We start from the raw sequence: 15916 nt of genomic DNA, 5'->3' as shown, positions 1-15916 counted from the left end.
AAGAAACCATTGTGACACAATGCAGGCTAACAATCTAATGATCCCTTGTGACACCAATGGGCCTAAAAGGTCCAGGGATGAATTGTTACAGCACGGGGACCAATAGAAGCAAGGATGTATTATGCCACCATGGAGGCCAAGAATCAAATAATTGATTGTGACATCAAGTGGCCTGAAAGGGCATGGGATGCATTGTGGCAGCACAGGGGTTAAGAGAAGCAAGGATCCATTGTGACCCAATGGAGGCTAACAATCTAATGATCCCTTTTGACACCAATGGGCCTAAAAGTGGCAGGGATGTATTGTGAAAGCATGGGGCCCATGTAAAACCTGGTACAATTATGCCACCATGGAGGCCAAGAATCAAATGATTCATTGTGACATCAAGTGGCCTAAAAGGGCATGGGATGCATTGTGACAGCACAGGGGTTAAGAGAAGCAAGGAACCATTGTGACCCAATGCAGGCTAACAATCTAAGAATCCCTTTTGAAACCAGGGGGCGCAAAAGGACCACGGATGAACTCTGACAGCATGGGGACCTATAGAAGCAAGGAACCATTATGACACCATGAAAGCCAAGAATCAAATGGTTCATTGTAAGACCAAGTGGCCTAAAAGGGCTTGGAATGCATTGTGACACCACAGAGGTTAAGAGAAGCAAGGAACCATAGTGCCCCAATGCAGGCTAACAATCGAATGATCCCTTGTGGCACCAGGGGTTATAAAAAGGGCCAGGGATGGATTGTTACAGCACGGGGACCAATAGAAGCAAGGATCTATTCTGCCACCGTGGAGGCCAAGAATCAAATGATTCATTGTGACATCAAGTGGCCTAAAAGGGCATGGGATGCATTGTGACAGCACAGGGGTTAAGAGAAGCAAGGATCCATTGTGACCCAATGGAGGCTAATAATCCCAGGATCCCATTTGACACCAGGGGGCGTAAAAGGGCCAGGGATGAATTGTTACAGCACGGGGACCAATAGAATCAAGGATCTATTATGCCACCATGGAGGCCAAGAATCAAATGATTCATTGTGACATCAAGTGGCCTAAAAGGGCATGGGATGCATTGTGACAGCACAGGGGTTAAGAGAAGCAAGGATCCATTGTGACCCAATGCAGGCTAATAATCCCAGGATCCCATTTGACACCAGGGGGCGTAAAAGGGCCAGGGATGAATTGTGACAGCATGGGGCCCAATAGAAACAAGGAACCATTATGACACCATGGAGGCCAAGAATCAAATGATTCATTGTGACATCAAGTGGCCTAAAAGGGCATGGGATGCATTGTGACACCACAAAGGTTAAGAGAAGCAAGGATCCATTGTGACCCAATGGAGGCTAACAATCTAATGATCCCTTTTGACACCAAAGGGTCTAAAAGGGGCAGGGATGTATTGTGAAAGCATGGGGCCCAATTAAAACCTGGTACAATTATGCCACCATGGAGGCCAAGAATCAAATGATTCATTGTGACATCAAGTGGCCTAAAAGGGCATGGGATGCATTGTGACACCACAGGGGTTAAGAGAAGCAAGGAACCATTGTGACCCAATGCAGGCTAACAATCTAATGATCCCTTGTGGCACCAGGGGGCGCAAAAGGGCCACGGATGAACTCTGACAGCATGGGGACCTGTAGAAGCAAGGAACTATTATGACACCATGAAGGCCAAGAATCAAATTGTTCATTGTAAGACCAAGTGGCCTAAAAGGGCTTGGAATGCATTGTGACAGCACAGAGGTTAAGAGAAGCAAGGAACCATTGTAACGCAATGCATGCAAACAATCTTATGATCCCTTGTGGCACCAGGGGGTATAAAAAGGGCCAGGGATGGATTGTTACAGCACGGGGACCAATAGAAGCAAGGATCTATTATGCCACCGTGGAGGCCAAGAATCAAATGATTCATTGTGACATCAAGTGGCCTAAAAGGGCATGGGATGCATTGTGACAGCACAGGGGTTAAGAGAAGCAAGGAACCATTGTGACCCAATGCAGGCTAACAATCTAAGAATCCCTTTTGAAACCAGGGGGCGCAAAAGGACCACGGATGAACTCTGACAGCATGGGGACCTATAGAAGCAAGGAACCATTATGACACCATGAAGGCCAAGAATCAAATGGTTCATTGTAAGACCAAGTGGCCTAAAAGGGCTTGGAATGCATTGTGACACCACAGAGGTTAAGAGAAGCAAGGAACCATAGTGCCCCAATGCAGGCTAACAATCTAATGATCCCTTGTGGCACCAGGGGTTATAAAAAGGGCCAGGGATGGATTGTTACAGCACGGGGACCAATAGAAGCAAGGATCTATTATGCCACCGTGGAGGCCAAGAATCAAATGATTCATTGTGACATCAAGTGGCCTAAAAGGGCATGGGATGCATTGTGACAGCACAGGGGTTAAGAGAAGCAAGGAACCATTGTGACCCAATGCAGGCTAACAATCTAATGATCCCTTGTGACACCAATGGGCCTAAAAGGGGGAGGGATGAATTGTGAAAGCATGGGGCCCAAGTAAAACCTGGTACAATTATGCCACCATGGAGGCCAAGAATCAAATGATTCATTGTGACATCAAGTGGCCTAAAAGGGCATGGGATGCATTGTGACAGCACAGGGGTTAAGAGAAGCAAGGATCCATTGTGACCCAATGGAGGCTAATAATCCCAGGATCCCATTTGACACCAGGGGGCGTAAAAGGGCCAGGGATGAATTCTGACAGCATGGGGCCCAATAGAAACAAGGAACCATTATGACACCATGGAGGCCAAGAATCAAATGATTCATTGTGACATCAAGTGGCCTAAAAGGGCATGGGATGAATTGTGACACCACAGGGGTTAAGAGAAGCAAGGAACCATTGTGACCCAATGCAGGCTAACAATCTAAGAATCCCTTTTGACACCAGGGGGCGCAAAAGGACCACGGATGAACTCTGACAGCATCGGGACCTATAGAAGCAAGGAACCATTATGACACCATGAAGGCCAAGAATCAAATGGTTCATTGTAAGACCAAGTGGCCTAAAAGGGCTTGGAATGCATTGTGACACCACAGAGGATAAGAGAAGCGAGGAACCATTGTGCCCCAATGCAGGCAAACAATCTAATGATCCCTTGTGGCACCAGGGGGTATAAAAAGGGCCAGGGATTGATTGTTACAGCACGGGGACCAATAGAAGCAAGGATCTATTATGCCACCGTGGAGGCCAAGAATCAAATGATTCATTGTGACATCAAGTGGCCTAAAAGGGCGTGGGATGCATTGTGACAGCACAGGGGTTAAGAGAAGCAAGGATCCATTGTGACCCAATGGAGGCTAATAATCCCAGGATCCCATTTGACACCAGGGGGCGTAAAAGGGCCAGGGATGAATTGTGACAGCATGGGGCCCAATAGAAACAAGGAACCATTATGACACCATGGAGGCCAAGAATCAAATGATTCATTGTGACATCAAGTGGCCTAAAAGGGCATGGGATGCATTGTGACAGCACAGAGGTTAAGAGAAGCAAGGAACCATTGTGACCCAATGCAGGCTAACAATCTAATGATCCCTTGTGACACCAATGGGCCTAAAAGGGGCAGGGATGAATTGTGACAGCATGGGGCCCAAGTAAAACCTGTTACAATTATGCCACCATGGAGGCCAAGAATCAAATGATTCATTGTGACATCAAGTGGCCTAAAAGGGCATGGGATGCATTGTGACAGCACAGGGGTTAAGAGAAGCAAGGAACCATTGTGACCCAATGCAGGCAAACAATCTAATGATCCCTTGTGGCACCAGGGGCGCAAAAGGACCACGGATGAACTCTGACAGCATGGGGACCTATAGAAGCAAGGAACCATTATGACACCATGAAGGCCAAGAATCAAATTGTTCATTGTAAGACCAAGTGGCCTAAAAGGGCTTGGAATGCATTGTGACAGCACAGAGGTTAAGAGAAGCAAGGAACCATTGTAACGCAATGCATGCAAACAATCTTATGATCCCTTGTGGCACCAGGGGGTATAAAAAGGGCCAGGGATGGATTGTTACAGCACGGGGACCAATAGAACACAAGGATCTATTATGCCACCATGGAGGCCAAGAATCAAATGATTCATTGTGACATCAAGTGGCCTAAAAGGGCATGGGATGCATTGTGACAGCACAGGGGTTAAGAGAAGCAAGGATCCATTGTGACCCAATGGAGGCTAATAATCCCAGGATCCCATTTGACACCAGGGGGCGTAAAAGGGCCAGGGATGAATTCTGACAGCATGGGGCCCAATAGAAACAAGGAACCATTATGACACCATGGAGGCCAAGAATCAAATGATTCATTGTGACATCAAGTGGCCTAAAAGGGCATGGGATGCATTGTGACCGCACAGGGGTTAAGAGAAGCAAGGAACCATTGTGACCCAATGCAGGCTAACAATCTAAGAATCCCTTTTGACACCAATGGGCCTAAAAGGGGCCAAGGATGTATTGTGAAAGCATGGGGCCCAATTAAAACCTGGTACAATTACGCCACCACGGAGGCCAAGAATCAAATGATTCATTGTGACATCAAGTGGCCTAAAAGGGCATGGGATGCATTGTGACACCACAGGGGTTAAGAGAAGCAAGGAACCATTGTGACCCAATGCAGGCTAACAATCTAAGAATCCCTTTTGACACCAGCGGGCGCAAAAGGACCACGGATGAACTCTGACAGCATGGGGACCTATAGAAACAAGGAACCATTATGACACCATGAAAGCCAAGAATCAAATGGTTCATTGTAAGACCAAGTGGCCTAAAAGGCCTTGGAATGCATTGTGACACCACAGAGGTTAAGAGAAGCGAGGAACCACTGTGACTCAATGCAGGCTAACAATCTAATGATCCCTTGTGGCACCAGGGGGTATAAAAAGGGCCAGGGATGGATTGTTACAGCATGGGGACCAATAGAAGCAAGGATCTATTATGCCACCGTGGAGGCCAAGAATCAAATGATTCATTGTGACATCAAGTGGCCTAAAAGTGCATGGGAAGCATTGTCACACCACAGGGGTTAAGAGAAGCAAGGAACCATTGTGACCCAATGCAGGCTAACAATCTAATGATCCCTTGTTACACCAATGGGCCTAAAAGGGGCAGGGATGAATTGTTACAGCACGGCGACCAATAGAAGCAAGGATCTATTATGCCACCATTGAGGCCAAGAATCAAATGATTCATTGTGACATCAAGTGGCCTAAAAGGGCATGGGATGCATTGTGACTGCACAGGGGTTAAGAGAAGCAAGGATCCATTGTGACCCAATGCAGGCTAACAATCTAATGATCCCTTGTGACACCAATGGGCCTAAAAGGGCCAGGGATGTATTGTGAAAGCATGGGGCCCAATTAAAACCTGGTACAATTACGCCACCAAGGAGGCCGAGAATCAAATGGTTCATTGTGACATCAAGTGGCCTAAAAGGGCATGGGATGCATTGTGACACCACAGGGGTTAAGAGAAGCAAGGAACCATTGTGACCCAATGCAGGCTAACAATCTAATGATCCCTTGTGGCACCAGGGGGTATAAAAAGAGCCAGGGAAGGATTGTTACGGCACGGGGACCAATAGAAGCAAGGATCTATTATGCCACCGTGGAGGCCAAGAATCAAATGATTCATTGTGACATCAAGTGGCCTAAAAGGGCATGGGATGCATTGTGACAGCGCAGGGGTTAAGAGAAGCAAGGATCCATTGTGACCCAATGGAGGCTAATAATTCCAGGATCCCATTTGACACCAGGGGGCGTAAAAGTGCCAGGGATGAATTGTGACAGCATGGGGCCCAATAGAAACAAGGAACCATTATGACACCATGGAGGCGAAGAATCAAATGATTCATTGTGACATCAAGTGGCCTAAAAGGGCATGGGATGCATTGTGACCGCACAGGGGTTAAGAGAAGCAAGGATCCATTGTGACCCAATGCAGGCTAACAATCTAATGATCCCTTGTGGCACCAGGGGGCGCAAAAGGACCACGGATGAACTCTGACAGCATCGGGACCTATAGAAGCAAGGAACCATTATGACACCATGAAGGCCAACAATCAAATGTTTCATTGTAAGACCAAGTGGCCTAAAAGGGCTTGGAATGCATTGTGACAGCACAGAGGTTAAGAGAAGCAAGGAACCATTGTAACCCAATGCAGGCTAACAATCTAATGATCCCTTGTGGCACCAGGGGGTATAAAAAGGGCCAGGGATGGATTGTTACAGCACGGGGACCAATAGAAGCAAGGATCTATTATGCCACCGTGGAGGCCAAGAATCAAATGATTCATTGTGACATCAAGTGGCCTAAAAGGGCATGGGATGCATTGTGACACCACAGGGGTTAAGAGAAGCAAGGAACCATTGTGACCCAATGCAGGCTAAAAATCTAATGATCCCTTGTGACACCAGTGGGCCTAAAAGGGGCAGGGATGAATTGTTACAGCACGGGGACCAATAGAATGAAGGATCTATTATGCCACCATGGAGGCCAAGAATCAAATGATTCATTGTGACATCAAGTGGCCTAAAAGGGCATGGGATGCATTGTGACACCACAGGGGTTAAGAGAAGCAAGGATCCATTGTGACCCAATGCAGGCTAACAATCTAATGATCCCTTTTGACACCAATGGGCCTAAAAGCGGCAGGGATGTATTGTGAAAGCATGGGGCCCAATTAAACCTGGTACAATTATGCCACCATGGAGGCCAAGAATCAAATGATTCATTGTGACATCAAGTGGCCTAAAAGGGCATGGGATGCATTGTGACACCACAGGGGTTAAGAGAAGCAAGGAACCATAGTGCCCCAATGCAGGCAAACAATCTAATGATCCCTTGTGGCACCAGGGGGTATAAAAAGGGCCAGGGATGGATTGTTACAGCACGGGGACCAATAGAAGCAAGGATCTATTATGCCACCGTGGAGGCCAAGAATCAAATGATTCATTGTGACATCAAGTGGCCTAAAAGGGCATGGGATGCATTGTGGCAGCACAGGGGTTAAGAGAAGCAAGGATCCATTGTGACCCAATGCAGGCTAACAATCTAATGATCCCTTTTGACACCAATGGGCCTAAAAGGGTCAGGGATGAATTGTGAAAGCATGGGGCCCAATTAAAACCTGGTACAATTACGCCACCATGGAGGCCAAGAATCAAATGATTCATTGTGACATCAAGTGGCCTAAAAGGGCATGGGATGCATTGTGACACCACAGGGGTTAAGAGAAGCAAGGATCCATTGTGACCCAATGGAGGCTAACATTCTAATGATCCCTTTTGACACCAATGGGCCTAAAAGGGGCAGGGATATATTGTGAAAGCATGGGGCCCAATTAAAACCTGGTACAATTACGCCACCATGGAGGCCAAGAATCAAATGATTCATTCTGACATCAAGTGGCCTAAAAGGGCATGGGATGCATTGTGACACCACAGGGGTTAAGAGAAGCAAGGAACCATTGTGACCCAATGCAGGCTAAAAATCTAATGATCCCTTGTTACACCAATGGGCCTAAAAGGTGCAGGAATGAATTGTTGCAGCACGTGGACCAATAGAATCAAGGATCTATTATGCCACCATTGAGGCCAAGAATCAAATGATTCATTATGACATCAAGTGGCCTAAAAGGGCATGGGATGCATTGTGGCAGCACAGGGGTTAAGAGAAGCAAGGATCCATTGTGACCCAATGGAGGCTAACAATCCAATGATCCCTTTTGACACCAATGGGCCTAAAAGGGGCAGGGATGAATTGTGAAAGCATGGGGCCCAAGTAAAACCTGGTACAATTATGCCACCATGGAGGCCAAGAATCAAATGATTCATTGTGACATCAAGTGGCCTAAAAGGGCATGGGATGCATTGTGACAGCACAGGGGTTAAGAGAAGCAAGGATCCATTGTGACCCAATGCAGGCTAACAATCTAATGATCCCTTTTGACACCAATGGGCCTAAAAGGGGCAGGGATGTATTGTGAAAGCATGGGGCCCAATTAAAACCTGGTACAATTACGCCACCACGGAGGCCAAGAATCAAATGATTCATTGTGACATCAAGTGGCCTAAAAGGGCATGGGATGCATTGTGACACCACAGGGGTTAAGAGAAGCAAGGAACCATTGTGACCCAATGCAGGCTAACAATCTAAGAATCCCTTTTGACACCAGCGGGCGCAAAAGGACCACGGATGAACTCTGACAGCATGGGGACCTATAGAAGCAAGGAACCATTATGACACCATGAAAGCCAAGAATCAAATGGTTCATTGTAAGACCAAGTGGCCTAAAAGGGCTTGGAATGCATTGTGACAGCACAGAGGTTAAGAGAAGCGAGGAACCATTGTGACCCAATGCAGGCTAACAATCTAATGATCCCTTGTGACACCAATGGGCCTAAAAGGGCCAGGGATGTATTGTGAAAGCATGGGGCCCAATTAAAACCTGGTACAATTACGCCACCAAGGAGGCCAAGAATCAAATGATTCATTGTGACATCAAGTGGCCTAAAAGGGCATGGGATGCATTGTGACACAACAGGGGTTAAGAGAAGCAAGGAACCATTGTGACCCAATGCAGGCTAACAATCTAAGAATCTCATTTGACACCAGCGGGCGCAAAAGGACCACGGATGAACTCTGACAGCATGGGGACCTATAGAAGCAAGGAACCATTATGACACCATGAAGGCCAAGAATCAAATGGTTCATTGTAAGACCAAGTGGCCTAAAAGGGCTTGGAATGCATTGTGACACCACAGAGGTTAAGAGAAGCGAGGAACCATTGTGACCCAATGCAGGCTAACAATCTAATGATCCCTTGTTACACCAATGGGCCTAAAAGGGACAGGGATGAATTGTTACAGCACGGGGACCAATAGAAGCAAGGATCTATTATGCCACCATTGAGGCCAAGAATCAAATGATTCATTGTGACATCAAGTGGCCTAAAAGGGCATGGGATGCATTGTGACAGCACAGGGGTTAAGAGAAGCAAGGATCCATTGTGACCCAATGCAGGCTAACAATCTAATGATCCCTTTTGACACCAATGGGCCTAAAAGGGGCAGGGATGTATTGTGAAAGCATGGGGCCCAATTAAAACCTGGTACAATTACGCCACCATGGAGGCCAAGAATCAAATGATTCATTGTGACATCAAGTGGCCTAAAAGGGCATGGGATGCATTGTGACACCACAGGGGTTAAGAGAAGCAAGGAACCATTGTGACCCAATGCAGGCTAACAATCTAAGAATCCCTTTTGACACCAGCAGGCGCAAAAGGACCACGGATGAACTCTGACAGCATGGGGACCTATAGAAGCAAGGAACCATTATGACACCATGAAGGCCAAGAATCAAATGGTTCATTGTAAGACCAAGTGGCCTAAAAGGGCTTGGAATGCATTGTGACAGCACAGAGGTTAAGAGAAGCGAGGAACCATAGTGCCCCAATGCAGGCAAACAATCTAATGATCCCTTGTGGCACCAGGGGGTATAAAAAGGGCCAGGGATGGATTGTTACAGCACGGGGACCAATAGAAGCAAGGATCTATTATGCCACCGTGGAGGCCAAGAATCAAATGATTCATTGTGACATCAAGTGGCCTAAAAGGACATGGGATGCATTGTGACACCACAGGGGTTAAGAGAAGCAAGGATCCGTTGTGACCCAATGGAGGCTAATAATCCCAGGATCCCATTTGACACCAGGGGGCGTAAAAGGGCCAGGGATGAATTGTGACAGCATGGGGCCCAATAGAAACAAGGAACCATTATGACACCATGGAGGCCAAGAATCAAATGATTCATTGTGACATCAAGTGGCCTAAAAGGGCATGGGATGCATTGTGACAGCACAGGGGTTAAGAGAAGCAAGGATCCATTGTGACCCAATGCAGGCTAACAATCTAATGATCCCTTTTGACACCAATGGGCCTAAAAGGGGCAGGGATGAATTGTGAAAGCATGGGGCCCAATTAAAACCTGGTACAATTACGCCACCACGGAGGCCAAGAATCAAATGATTCATTGTGACATCAAGTGGCCTAAAAGGGCATGGGATGCATTGTGACACCACAGGGGTTAAGAGAAGCAAGGAACCATTGTGACCCAATGCAGGCTAACAATCTAAGAATCCCTTTTGACACCAGCGGGCGCAAAAGGACCACGAATGAACTCTGACAGCATGGGGACCTATAGAAGCAAGGAACCATTATGACACCATGAAAGCCAAGAATCAAATGGTTCATTGTAAGACCAAGTGGCCTAAAAGGGCTTGGAATGCATTGTGACACCACAGAGGTTAAGAGAAGCGAGGAACCATTGTGACCCAATGCAGGCTAACAATCTAATGATCCCTTGTGGCACCAGGGGGTATAAAAAGGGCCAGGGATGGATTGTTACAGCATGGGGACCAATAGAAGCAAGGATCTATTATGCCACCGTGGAGGCCAAGAATCAAATGATTCATTGTGACATCAAGTGGCCTAAAAGGGCGTGGGATGCATTGTGACACCACAGGGGTTAAGAGAAGCAAGGATCCATTGTGACCCAATGGAGGCTAACAATCTAATGATCCCTTGTGACACCAATGGGCCTAAAAGGGCCAGGGATGTATTGTGAAAGCATGGGGCCCAATTAAAACCTGGTACAATTACGCCACCATAGAGGCCAAGAATCAAATGATTCATTGTGACATCAAGTGGCCTAAAAGGGCATGGGATGCATTGTGACACAACAGGGGTTAAGAGAAGCAAGGAACCATTGTGACCCAATGCAGGCTAACAATCTAAGAATCTCTTTTGACACCAGCGGGCGCAAAAGGACCACGGATGAACTCTGACAGCATGGGGACCTATAGAAGCAAGGAACCATTATGACACCATGAAGGCCAAGAATCAAATGGTTCATTGTAAGACCAAGTGGCCTAAAAGGGCTTGGAATGCATTGTGACACCACAGAGGTTAAGAGAAGCGAGGAACCATTGTGACCCAATGCAGGCTAACAATCTAATGATCCCTTGTGGTACCAGGGGGTAAAAAAAGCACCAGGGATGGATTGTTACAGCACAGGGACCAATAGAAGCAAGGATCTATTATGCCACCGTGGAGGCCAAGAATCAAATGATTCATTGTGACATCAAGTGGCCTAAAAGGGCATGGGATGCATTGTGACACCACAGGGGTTAAGAGAAGCAAGGAACCATTGTGACCCAATGCAGGCTAAAAATCTAATGATCCCTTGTTACACCAATGGGCCTAAAAGGGACAGGGATGAATTGTTACAGCACGGGGACCAATAGAAGCAAGGATCTATTATGCCACCATTGAGGCCAAGAATCAAATGATTCATTGTGACATCAAGTGGCCTAAAAGGGCATGGGATGCATTGTGACAGCACAGGGGTTAAGAGAACAAGGATCCATTGTGACCCAATGGAGGCTAACAATCTAATGATCCCTTTTGACACCAATGGGCCTAAAAGGGGCAGGGATGTATTGTGAAAGCATGGGGCCCAATTAAAACCTGGTACAATTACGCCACCATGGAGGCCAAGAATCAAATTATTCATTGTGACATCAAGTGGCCTAAAAGGGCATGGGATGCATTGTGACACCACAGGGGTTAAGAGAAGCAAGGAACCATTGTGACCCAATGCAGGCTAACAATCTAAGAATCCCTTTTGACACCAGCGGGCGCAAAAGGACCACGGATGAACTCTGACAGCATGGGGACCTATAGAAGCAAGGAACCATTATGACACCATGAAGGCCAAGAATCAAATGGTTCATTGTAAGACCAAGTGGCCTTAAAGGGCTTGGAATGCATTGTGACACCACAGAGGTTAAGAGAAGCGAGGAACCATTGTGACCCAATGCAGGCTAACAATCTAATGATCACTTTTGACACCAATGGGCCTAAAAGGTGCAGGAATGAATTGTGAAAGCATGGGGCCCAAGTAAAACCTGGTACAATTATGCCACCATGGAGGCCAAGAATCAAATGATTCATTGTGACATCAAGTGGCCTAAAAGGGCATGGGATGAATTGTGACACCACAGGGGTTAAGAGAAGCAAGGATCCATTGTGACCCAATGGAGGCTAACAATCTAATGATCCCTTGTGACACCAATGGGCCTAAAAGGGCCAGGGATGTATTGTGAAAGCATGGGGCCCAATTAAAACCTGGTACAATTACGCCACCAAGGAGGCCAAGAATCAAATGATTCATTGTGACATCAAGTGGCCTAAAAGGGCATGGGATGCATTGTGACACAACAGGGGTTAAGAGAAGCAAGGATCCATTGTGACCCAATGCAGGCTAACAATCTAAGAATCTCTTTTGACACCAGGGGGCGTAAAAGGGCCAGGGATGAATTGTGACAGCATGGGGCGCAAGTAAAACCTGGTGCAATTATGCCACCATGGAGGCCAAGAATCAAATGATTCATTGTGACATCAAGTGGCCTAAAAGGGCATGGGATGCACTGTGAGACCACAGGGGTTAAGAGAAGCAAGGAACCATTGTGACCCAATGGAGGCTAACAATCTAAGAATCCCTTTTGACACCAGCGGGCCCAAAAGGACCACGAATGAACTCTGACAGCATGGGGACCTATAGAAGCAAGGAACCATTATGACACCATGAAAGCCAAGAATCAAATGGTTCATTGTAAGACCAAGTGGCCTAAAAGGGCTTGGAATGCATTGTGACACCACAGAGGTTAAGAGAAGCGAGGAACCATTGTGACCCAATGCAGGCTAACAATCTAATGATCCCTTGTGGCACCAGGGGGTATAAAAAGGGCCAGGGATGGATTGTTACAGCATGGGGACCAATAGAAGCAAGGATCTATTATGCCACCGTGGAGGCCAAGAATCAAATGATTCATTGTGACATCAAGTGGCCTAAAAGGGCATGGGATGCATTGTGACACCACAGGGGTTAAGAGAAGCAAGGAACCATTGTGACCCAATGCAGGCTAACAATCTAATGATCCCTTTTGACACCAATGGGCCTAAAAGGGGCAGGGATGAATTGTTACAGCACGGGGACCAATAGAAGCAAGGATCTATTATGCCACCATGGAGGCCAAGAATCAAATGATTCATTGTGACATCAAGTGGCCTAAAAGGGCATGGAATGCATTGTGACAGCACAGGGGTTAAGAGAAGCAAGGATCCATTGTGACCCAATGGAGGCTAACAGTCTAATGATCCCTTGTGACACCAATGGGCCTAAAAGGGCCAGGGATGTATTGTGAAAGCATGGGGCCCAATTAAAACCTGGTACAATTACGCCACCAAGGAGGCCAAGAATCAAATGATTCATTGTGACATCAAGTGGCCTAAAATGGCATGGGATGCATTGTGACACAACAGGGGTTAAGAGAAGCAAGGAACCATTGTGACCCAATGCAGGCTAACAATCTAAGAATCTCATTTGACACCAGCGGGCGCAAAAGGACCACGGATGAACTCTGACAGCATGGGGACCTATAGAAGCAAGGAACCATTATGACACCATGAAGGCCAAGAATCAAATGGTTCATTGTAAGACCAAGTGGCCTAAAAGGGCTTGGAATGCATTGTGACACCACAGAGGTTAAGAGAAGCGAGGAACCATTGTGACCCAATGCAGGCTAACAATCTAATGATCCCTTGTGGTACCAGGGGGTATAAAAAGCACCAGGGATGGATTGTTACAGCACGGGGACCAATAGAAGCAAGGATCTATTATGCCACCACGGAGGCCAAGAATCAAATGATTCATTGTGACATCAAGTGGCCTAAAAGGGCATGGGATGCATTGTGACACCACAGGGGTTAAGAGAAGCAAGGATCCATCGTGACCCAATGGAGGTTAATAATCCCAGGATCCCATTTGACACCAGGGGGCGTAAAAGGGCCAGGGATGAATTGTGACAGCATGGGGCCCAATAGAAACAAGGAACCATTATGACACCATGGAGGCCAAGAATCAAATGATTCATTGTGACATCAAGTGGCCTAAAAGGGCATGGGATGCATTGTGACACCACAGGGGTTAAGAGAAGCAAGGAACCATTGTGACCCAATGCAGGCTAAAAATCTAATGATCCCTTGTGACACCAATGGGCCTAAAAGGGGCAGGGATGAATTGTTACAGCACGGGGACCAATAGAAGCAAGGATCTATTATGCCACCATGGAGGCCAAGAATCAAATGATTCATTGTGACATCAAGTGGCCTAAAAGGGCATGGGATGCATTGTGACAGCACAGGGGTTAAGAGAAGCAAGGATCCATTGTGACCCAATGGAGGCTAACAATCTAATGATCCCTTTTGACACCAATGGGCCTAAAAGGGGCAGGGATGTATTGTGAAAGCATGGGGCCCAATTAAAACCTGGTACAATTACGCCACCATGGAGGCCAAGAATCAAATGATTCATTGTGACATCAAGTGGCCTAAAAGGGCATGGGATGCATTGTGACACCACAGGGGTTAAGAGAAGCAAGGAACCATTGTGACCCAATGCAGGCTAACAATCTAAGAATCCCTTTTGACACCAGCGGGCGCAAAAGGACCACGGATGAACTCTGACAGCATGGGGACCTATAGAAGCAAGGAACCATTATGACACCATGAAAGCCAAGAATCAAATGGTTCATTGTAAGACCAAGTGGCCTAAAAGGGCTTGGAATGCATTGTGACACCACAGAGGTTAAGAGAAGCGAGGAACCATTGTGACCCAATGCAGGCTAACAATCTAATGATCCCTTGTGGCACCAGGGGGTATAAAAAGGGCCAGGGATGGATTGTTACAGCATGGGGACCAATAGAAGCAAGGATCTATTATGCCACCGTGGAGGCCAAGAATCAAATGATTCATTGTGACATCAAGTGGCCTAAAAGGGCATGGGAAGCATTGTGACACCACAGGGGTTAAGAGAAGCAAGGAACCATTGTGACCCAATGCAGGCTAACAATCTAATGATCCCTTGTGACACCAATGGGCCTAAAAGGGGCAGGGATGAATTGTTACAGCACGGGGACCAATAGAAGCAAGGATCTATTATGCCACCATGGAGGCCAAGAATCAAATGATTCATTGTGACATCAAGTGGCCTAAAAGGGCATGGGATGCATTGTGACAGCACAGGGGTTAAGAGAAGCAAGGATCCATTGTGACCCAATGCAGGCTAATAATCCCAGGATCCCATTTGACACCAGGGGGCGTAAAAGGGCCAGGGATGAATTGTGACAGCATGGGGCCCAATAGAAACAAGGAACCATTATGACACCATGGAGGCCAAGAATCAAATGATTCATTGTGACATCAAGTGGCCTAAAAGGGCATGGGATGCATTGTGACACCACAAAGGTTAAGAGAAGCAAGGATCCATTGTGACCCAATGGAGGCTAACAATCTAATGATCCCTTTGGACACCAAAGTGTCTAAAAGGGGCAGGGATGTATTGTGAAAGCATGGGGCCCAATTAAAACCTGGTACAATTATGCCACCATGGAGGCCAAGAATCAAATGATTCATTGTGACATCAAGTGGCCTAAAAGGGCATGGGATGCATTGTGACACCACAGGGGTTAAGAGAAGCAAGGAACCATTGTGACCCAATGCAGGCTAACAATCTAATGATCCCTTGTGGCACCAGGGGGCGCAAAAGGGCCACGGATGAACTCTGACAGCATGGGGACCTGTAGAAGCAAGGAACTATTATGACACCATGAAGGCCAAGAATCAAATTGTTCATTGTAAGACCAAGTGGCCTAAAAGGGCTTGGAATGCATTGTGACAGCACAGAGGTTAAGAGAAGCAAGGAACCATTGTAACGCAATGCATGCAAACAATCTTATGATCCCTTGTGGCACCAGGGGGT

Source organism: Cinclus cinclus, chromosome 6 (genome assembly GCF_963662255.1).
Source record: "Cinclus cinclus chromosome 6, bCinCin1.1, whole genome shotgun sequence".
Taxonomy (NCBI): domain Eukaryota; kingdom Metazoa; phylum Chordata; class Aves; order Passeriformes; family Cinclidae; genus Cinclus; species Cinclus cinclus.
The sequence above is the reverse complement of the archived record's forward strand: the minus strand, read 5'-3'. Positions refer to the sequence as shown.